The 8736-nt window shown below is 43.7% G+C and overlaps 1 non-coding gene across 1 annotated transcript; it reads left to right on the top strand.

The window, feature by feature from the left end:
• The first annotated feature begins 766 nt into the window (after nt 1–766).
• Nucleotides 767–874, top strand: LOC112788149 (small nucleolar RNA R71). The gene has a single exon (XR_003195527.1). It is a non-coding gene; the product is annotated as a small nucleolar RNA R71 (small nucleolar RNA).
• The last annotated feature ends 7862 nt before the right edge of the window (nt 875–8736 follow it).

The raw sequence follows: 8736 nt of genomic DNA, 5'->3' as shown, positions 1-8736 counted from the left end.
CGGCCATGGTGCTTATGTCAATGGCCTTGCACTCTCCTTTTGGATTCTCTTCTGTATTGCTTGGGAGAGTACTAGGAGGAATTTCAGTGATCCTTTTACTCAGCTGGCCCACTTGTGCTTCCAAATTTCTAATGGAAGACCTTGTTTCATTCATGAAACTTACAGTGGCCTTGGATAGATCAGAAACTAAGTTTGCTAAATTAGAAGTATTTTGTTCAGAGTTCTCTGTCTGTTGCTGAGTGGATGATGGAAAAGGTTTATTATTGTTAAACCTGTTTCTTCCACCATTATTAAAGCCTTGTTGAGGCTTTTGATCCTTCCATGAGAGATTTGGGTGATTTCTCCATGATGGATTATAGGTGTTTCCATAAGGTTCACCCATGTAATTTACCTTTGCTATTGCAGGGTTCTCAGCATCATAAGCTTCTTCTTCAAGAGAAGCCTCTTGAGTACTGTTGGATGCAGCTTGCATTCCATTCAGACTTTGAGAAATCATATTGACTTGCTGAGTCAATATTTTGTTCTGAGCCAATATGACATTCAGAGTATCAATTTCAAGAACTCCATTCTTCATAGGCGTCCCATTACTCACAGGATTCCTCTCAGAAGTGTACATGAACTGGTTATTAGCAGCCATGTCAATGAGTTCTTGAGCTTCTGCAGGCGTTTTCTTTAGGTGAATGGATCCACCTGCAGAAGTATCCAATGACATCTTTGATAGCTCAGATAAACCATCATAGAATATATCCAGGATGGTCCATTCTGAAAGCATGTCAGAAGGACACTTTTTGGTCAGCTGTTTGTATCTTTCCCAAGCTTCATAGAGGGATTCACCTTCTTTCTGTCTGAAGGTTTGAACATCAGCTCTAAGCTTGCTCAGCTTTTGAGGAGGAAAGAACTTGGCTATGAAAGCCGTGATCAGCTTATCCCAAGAGTTCAGGCTGTCTTTTGGTTGAGAGTCCAACCATATTCTAGCTCTGTCTCTTATAGCAAAAGGGAAAAGCATGAGCCTGTAGACTTCAGGATCTACTCCATTAGTCTTAACAGTATCACAGATCTGCAAGAATTCAGTTAAGAACTGAAAAGGATCTTCAGATGGAAGTCCATGAAACTTGCAGTTCTGCTGCATCAGAGAAACTAGCTGAGGTTTCAGCTCAAAATTGTTTGCTCCAATGGTAGGAATGGAGATGCTTCTTCCATGTAAATTAGAATTAGGTGCAGTAAATTCACCAAGCATTCTCCTTGCATTATTGTTGTTGGGTTCGGCTGCCATCTCCTTTACTTGTTCAAAATTTTCAATAAGGTTGTCTCTAGATTGTTGTAATTTAGCTTCTCTTAGTTTTCTCTTCAGAGTCCTTTCAGGTTCTGGATCAGCTTTAACAAGAATGCCTTTTTCTTTGTTCCTGCTCATAAAAAAGAGAACAGAACAAGAAAAGAAGAGGAATCCTCTATGTCACAGTAAAGAGGTTCCTTATTATTAGTAGAAGAAGAGAAAATCTGAACTCAGAGAGAGAGGGTTCGGATTTTTGGGGAGTGATGGAGAGATGTTAGTAGATGAATAAATAAAATAGAAGGAGATGAGAGAGAAAGATGATTTTTGAAAATAATTTTTGAAAAAGAGTTAGTGATTTTCGAAAATTTTTTAAAATCAAAGATTAAAATAATTAGTTAATTAAAAAGAATTTTTGAAAAAGAGGGAGATATTTTCGAAAATTAGAGAGAGAGAGTTAGTTAGGTGGTTTTGAAAAAGATAAGAAACAAACAAAAAGTTAGTTAGTTAGTTGAAACAAATTTTGAAAATCAATTTTGAAAAGATAAGAAGCTAAGAGGTTAGAAAAGATATTTTTGAAATCAAATTTTTGAAAAAAGATAAGATAAGAAGATGTTTTTGAAAAGATATGATAGAAATTAGTTTTTGAAAAAGATTTGATTTTTAAAATCTCAATTAATGACTTGATTCACAAGAAATCACAAGATATGATTCTAGAACTTAAAGTTTGAATCTTTCTTAACAAGTAAGTAACAAACTTGAAATTTTTGAATCAAAACATTAATTGGTGATGCTATTTTCGAAAATTATGTAGTAAAATTAAGAAAAAGATTTTTGAAAAGTATTTTTTTTGGAATTTTCGAAAATAGATACGAAAAAAGATTTGATTTTTTTTTTGAAAAAGATTTTGAAAAAGATAAGATTTTCAAATTGAAAATTTGATTTGACTCATAAGAAACAACTTGATTTTTTTAAAAATTTTTGAAAAAGTCAAATCTAATTTTCGAATTTGATGAGAGAAAAAGGGAAAGATATTTTTTTATTTTTAAATTTTTATGATGAGAGAGAAAAAAATTAAAACATCATTTTCATGTTTTTCTCTTTTATTTTTGAATCAAAACAGGGAATGCATGCAAGAACACTATGAATGTCAAGATGAATACCAAGAACACTTTGAATGTCAAGATGAACATCAAGAATTATTTTTGAAAAATTTTTAATGCAAGAAAAACATGCAAGACACCAAACTTAGAATTCTTTAATGCTTAGACACTAAGAATTCAAGAATGCATATGAAAAATAAGAAAAGACACAAAACATGCAAATGCAAAGATCAAACAAGAAGACTTACCAAGAACAACTTGAAGATCATGAAGAACACTATGAATGCATGAGAGTTTTCGAAAAATGCAAGATGAGTATGCAATTGACACCAAACTTATAACATGACTCAAGACTCAAACAAGAAACACAAAAATATTTTTGATTTTTATGATTTTATGATTTTTTTGTATTTTCGTTTAATTTTTTCGAAAATCATTTTGAAAAAGAAAAATAAGGATTCCAAAATTTTTAATATGAATTCCAGGAATCTTATGCTCTTTAGTCTAAAGCTCCAATCAAAGGGTCAGGCATGGCTTAATAGCCAGCCAAGCTTTAGTATGTACTCAGACATGACATGTCTAACATGCCCTACAGTCGTGGCTTTACAGCCAACCAGGCTTCAACAGGCTTCATGAAACACTAGAATTCATTCTTAAAAATTCTGAAAAAAAATATATTTTTGAAAACATTTTTTTTTCGAAAACAAAGGAGAAAATTTTGAAAGATTTTTGAAAATTTTTTTTTTTGAAAAGAAAACAAAAAGAAAATTACCTAATCTGAGCAACAAGATAAACCGTTAGTTGTCCAAACTCGAACAATCCCCGGCAACGGCGCCAAAAACTTGGTGCGCAGAAATTGTGATTACACTTTGATTATGTAAAATTCATCGCTCTTTCTTTCCCTGGTAATGGCGCCAAAAACATGATGCCAATACCATGGTTCACAACTTCGCACAACTAACCAGCAAGTGCACTGGGTCGTCCAAGTAATACCTTACGTGAGCAAGGGTCGAATCCCACGGAGATTGTTGGTATGAAGCAAGCTATGGTCACCTTGTAAATCTCAGTCAGGCAGATATAAAATAGTAATGGGGTTTTCGAAATTAATTAATAAAAGAAGGATAGAAATACTTATGTAAATCATTGGTGAGAATTTCAGATAAGCGTATGGAGATACAATCGTTCCTCTGAACCTCTGCTTTCCTGCTGTCTTCATCCAATCAGTCTTACTCCTCTCTATGGCTGGCTTTATGTAAGGATGTCACCGGTGCCAATGGCTACTTTCGATCTCTCTCGGAAAAATGGTCCAAATGCTCTGTCACAGCACGGCTAATCGTTTGGAGGCATCACCCTTGTCGTTGGTTTTATCCTATTCCTCTCTGTGAAAAATGGTCCGATGCGCTGTCACTGCATGGCTAATCATCTTGGAGGTTCTCGATCATACTGGAATAGGATTTACTATCCTTTTGCGTCTGTCACTACGCCCAGCACTCGCGAGTTTGGAGTTCGTCACAGTCATTCAATCCCGGAGTCCTACTCGGAATACCACGGACAAGGTTTAGACTTTCCGGACTCTCATGAATGCCGCCATCAATCTAGCTTATACCACGAAGATTCTGATTAAGAGATCTAAGAGATACTCATTCAATCTAATGTAGAACGGAAGTGGTTGTCAGGCACGCGTTCATAGGGAATGATGATGATTGTCACGTTCATCACATTCAGGTTGAAGTGCGAATAAATATCTTAGAAGCAAAATAAGATGAATTGAATAGAAATCAGTAGTACTTTGCATTAATCTTTGAGGAACAGCAGAGCTCCACACCTTAATCTATGGAGTGTAGAAACTCTACCGTTAAAAATACATAAGTGAAAGGTCCAGGCATGGCCGAATGGCCAGCCCCTCTGATCTAAGAACCAGGCGTCCAAAGATATCTAATACAATAGTAAAAAGTCCTATTTATAATAAACTAGCTACTAGGGTTTACAGAAGTAAGTAATTGATGCATAAATCCACTTCCGGGGCCCACTTGGTGTGTGCTTGGGCTGAGCTTGAGTGTTGCACGTGTAGAGGTCCTTCTTGGAGTTGAACGCCAACTTTTGTGTCAGTTTGGGCGTTGAACTCCACTTTGCAACTTGTTTCTAGCGCTGGACACCAGAATTGGGCAGAGAGCTGGCGTTGAACGCCAGTTTGTGTCATCTAAACTTGGTCAAAGTATGGACTATTATACATTGCTGGAAAGCCCTGGATGTCGACTTTCCAACGCAATTGGAAGCGCACCATTTCGAGTTCTGTAGCTCCAAAAAATCGACTTTGAGTGCAGAGAGGTCAGAATCCAACAGCATCAGCAGTCCTTCTTCAACCTCTGAATCTGATTTTTGCTCAAGTCCCTCAATTTCAGCCAGAAAATCCCTGAAATCATAGAAAAACACACAAACTCATAGTAAAGTCCAGAAATGTGAATTTAACATAAAAACTAATGAAAACATCCCTAAAAGTAACTAGATTCTACTAAAAACATACTAAAAACAATGCCAAAAAGCGTATAAATTATCCGCTCATCAATGCCCCTTCGGGGGAACTGGCGACAACCATGCCAGAATAATGCAAGAACTGTGCCACAGGATACAAGACCTGGAACGCTGGCTAGCAGACAGGGAACACGACCAGCACACCCCAGAACAAAGCCACTCCCGCTCTCACTCTAGGAGCCACTCCAGACGCACGCCCAGCCCCCAGGCCGAATTTGAGAGCACTGGTGAAAGAGGAGGCACTTGAAGACGCCATGACCTTGTCATCTACGCCAGACAAGAAGGGCAGTACACTACAGGTCGGGGAACCGAAGACGCTCGTCGGGAGGACGACGAAGGAAGAACGAGGAGAACACGGGGACCCGTGATAATGGGAGCGACCCCATTTCATCGTTCCATACTCGAGGTCCGGCTGCCAAAACACCTTGACAAGCCAACGAACATGAGGTACGACGGAACGCAAGACCCGCTGGAACACGTCACGGCCTTTGCGGCCAGAATGAACCTTGAGGGAGTGGGAGACGAGGTAAGGTGCCGCGCCTTCCCGGTCACCCTGGCGGGGCCTGCAATACGGTGGTTCAATAACCTCCCGCAGGGATCGGTGACCGGCTTCGCAGACATCAGCCATGCCTTCTTAGGCCAATTCACGACTAGGATTGCAAAGGTGAAGCACCCAATCAACCTGCTCGGGGTGACCCAGCGACCCGACGAGTTGACTAGGAAATACCTAGACAGATTCAACGATGAGTGCCTGGAAATCGACGGGCTGACGGACTCAGTCGCGAGTTTGTGCCTGACGAACGGACTCCTGAACGAGGACTTCAGAAAGCACCTTACCACGAAACCAGTGTAGAGTATGCAGGAAATCCAATGTGTGGCCAAGGAGTACATCAACGACGAAGAAGTGAGCCGAGTCGTGGCTGCCAACAAACGGCAGCCCTCTCACAACCAAGACCGGCACCACAGAAGCGGAGAAGGACAAAAGGAACACGCCAGAGACGGCGGCCCGAGCAAGGCTCCCAGACCATTTCCTCGTGTCGGAAAGTTCACCAACCCTCACCGCGCCGATCATGGAAGTTTATCAACAAATTGCCGAAAAGGGGATCTTGTCGAAGCCCCGACCACTGAAGGAACGAACAGGGGAAAACCGAAGCCTCTACTGTGACTATCACAAGGGCTATGGGCATAAAACCCAAGACTGCTTCGATCTAAAGGACGCACTGGAGCAGGCCATCAGGGATGGAAAGCTAGCCGCATTTTCCCACCTCATAAGGTAGCCGAGGCGACGGAATCGCGCCCACGACGGTGAGGATAGGACTCGGGCACCGAAGCGACGCCAAGAACCGGAGGACGACGACCAGGGCCTCACCATAGTGAACGTGGTAACCGCTAGGAATGCAGCACCTAGGTCAAAGTCGGCACACAAGAAAGACGCCAAAGTTCTGGTGGTCTCCTCATCCTTTACGCGAAGCACTAGGAAGCTCCCACCCATTTCGTTCGGCCCTGGAAGATTAGTGGTTCGACGAGATCGGAGAGAGTCCTCCCATGGTCATAACGGCCAGAGTAGGAACCGGTCTCGTCAAACGAATCCTTGTAGATACGGGGGCGGACTCGAACATCATGTTCCGCAATGTGTTCAATGCTTTGGGCCTAAGGGACGCCGACCTACAGACGCACCAGCACGATGTCGTAGGGCTTGGTGACCATTTCATCAAGCCAGATGGCATAATCACCCTGCCGATCTCACTGGGACAAGGATAGGGGAGGAGAACGGTAATGGCCGAATTTGTGATCCTACGGGACTCCACCGCCTACAACATCATCCTGGGGAGAAAGACAATCAACGACCTAGGAGGAGTCATCAGCACGAGGATGTTAGTAATGAAGTTCATAACTGAAGAAGGGTTAGTAGGATCTGTGAGAGGAGACCTGGAAATGGTAGTTGCTTACGACAACGCCAGTCTCTCGTTAAGGAAAAAGTCTAAAGAGGCATCGAGAATATTTCTCGCCGACCTGGACGCCAGAGTCGATGACAAACCAAGACCCGAACCCGAAGGGGACCTGGAGAAGTTTAGGTTCGGGAACTCAGAGGAAAAATTCACGTTCGTGAATAAGAACCTCCCCATGAGTTAAAAGAACCTTTGATGGAAATGATCAGAGCTATGGCGATTTGTTTGCCTGGACACCCGCGACATGCCGGGCATAACTCCAGTCTCATGTCGCACCACTAGCGTCAGACGAAGCAAACAGTGGCCAAGAGGAGAAAATGTTAGGAAGAGCAGAGGAGTGGCCAAACAGACGGCGGCCTCCTTGAAGTGGGGTTCATCCGGGAGCTGGACTATTCGACCTGGCTATCAAACATGGTCCTGGTAAAAAGCACAATGGGAAATGGAGAATGTGTCTGGACTACTCGATCTCATAAGATGCTAAGGATGTACCCTTCCCATCGACGCATCGTCGACGCGCTACAGGATACCGGTTCTGAGTTCATGATGCTACTCCGGCTACAATCAGATACGATACCCCAGAGAGATAACGACGTTCACCGACCTAGCGATCGTGCCTAAGAACAGCCTCAGTCTCATGTCCACCACCAGCCGTCAGACCGAAAGCCAAACCAGTGGCCAAAGAAGGAGAAAAATGTCTCAGGAAAGAGCAGAGGAAGTGGCCAAACAGACGGCCGGCCTCCTTGAAGTGGGTTCATCCGGGAGCTGGACTATTCGACCTGGCTATCAAACATGGTCCTGGTAAAAAAGCACAATGGGAAATGGAGAATGTGTCTGGACTACTCGATCTCAATAAAGCATGCCCTAAGGACTGTACCCCCTTCCAACATCGACGCACTCGTCGACGCGCTACAGGATACGGTATCTGAGTTTCATGGATGCCTACTCCGGCTACAATCAGATACCGATACACGGCCAGACGAGGATAAAACGACGTTCATAACACCAGGGGACCTACTGCTACAGAGCGATGCGTTGGCCTAAAGAACACGGGGCAACGTACCAGAGACTGATGAACAAAATATTCAGCAACCTCACCGGAAAAACGGTGGAAGTTTATGTGGATGATATCCTCGCAAAAACCACCCGCCCTGACGATCTCATAAGCGACCTGGAGAACGTGTTCGCATCCCTCCGACAACACGGCATGAGGCTCAACCCGCTTAAGTGCGCCTTTTCCATGGAGGCCGGAAAGTTCTTGGGATTCATGATAACCCAGAGGGGAGTGGAGGCCAACCCTGAAAAGTGCCAAGCAATACTCCAGATGAGGAGTCCGGGCTGCATCAAAGACGTTTAGCGGCTGACGGGAAGGCTCACAGCGTTGTCCCGATTCCTCGGTGCGTCGGCAGCAAAGGCCCAACCCTTTTTCTCTTTGATGAAGAAGGAAATAGAATTCGAGTGGACCCCTGCGTGCGAAGAAGCCTTCAACCACTTCAAAGAGATTCTAGCAGCACCCCCAGTGCTCGGGAAGCCGAAATTCGGAGAGCCACTCTATCTATACCTAGCCATCACAGAGGGGGCGCTCGCAGCGGTGTTGGTACGGGAAGAAGGGAAGGCCCAGCAACCGATCTACTTTGTGAGTAGAGCACTGCAAAGGGCAGAACTCAGATACAGCAAGCTGGAGAAGCTGGCGCTGGCACTTCTGGTCTCCTCTCGCCGATTGCGACAATACTTCCAGAGTCACCAGGTGGTCGTGAGAACGGACCAGGGGATTCGTCAGGTGCTCCAAAAGCCTGATCTAGCGGGAAGAATGATGGCCTGAGCCATCGAACTATCCCAATACGACCTAGGCTACGAGCCCCGACACGCGATTAAGGCGCAAGCA

This window comes from Arachis hypogaea, chromosome 20 (assembly GCF_003086295.3).
Source record: "Arachis hypogaea cultivar Tifrunner chromosome 20, arahy.Tifrunner.gnm2.J5K5, whole genome shotgun sequence".
Taxonomy (NCBI): domain Eukaryota; kingdom Viridiplantae; phylum Streptophyta; class Magnoliopsida; order Fabales; family Fabaceae; genus Arachis; species Arachis hypogaea.
Note: the sequence above shows the minus strand (reverse complement) of the source record. Positions and strands in the feature narration are given on the sequence as shown.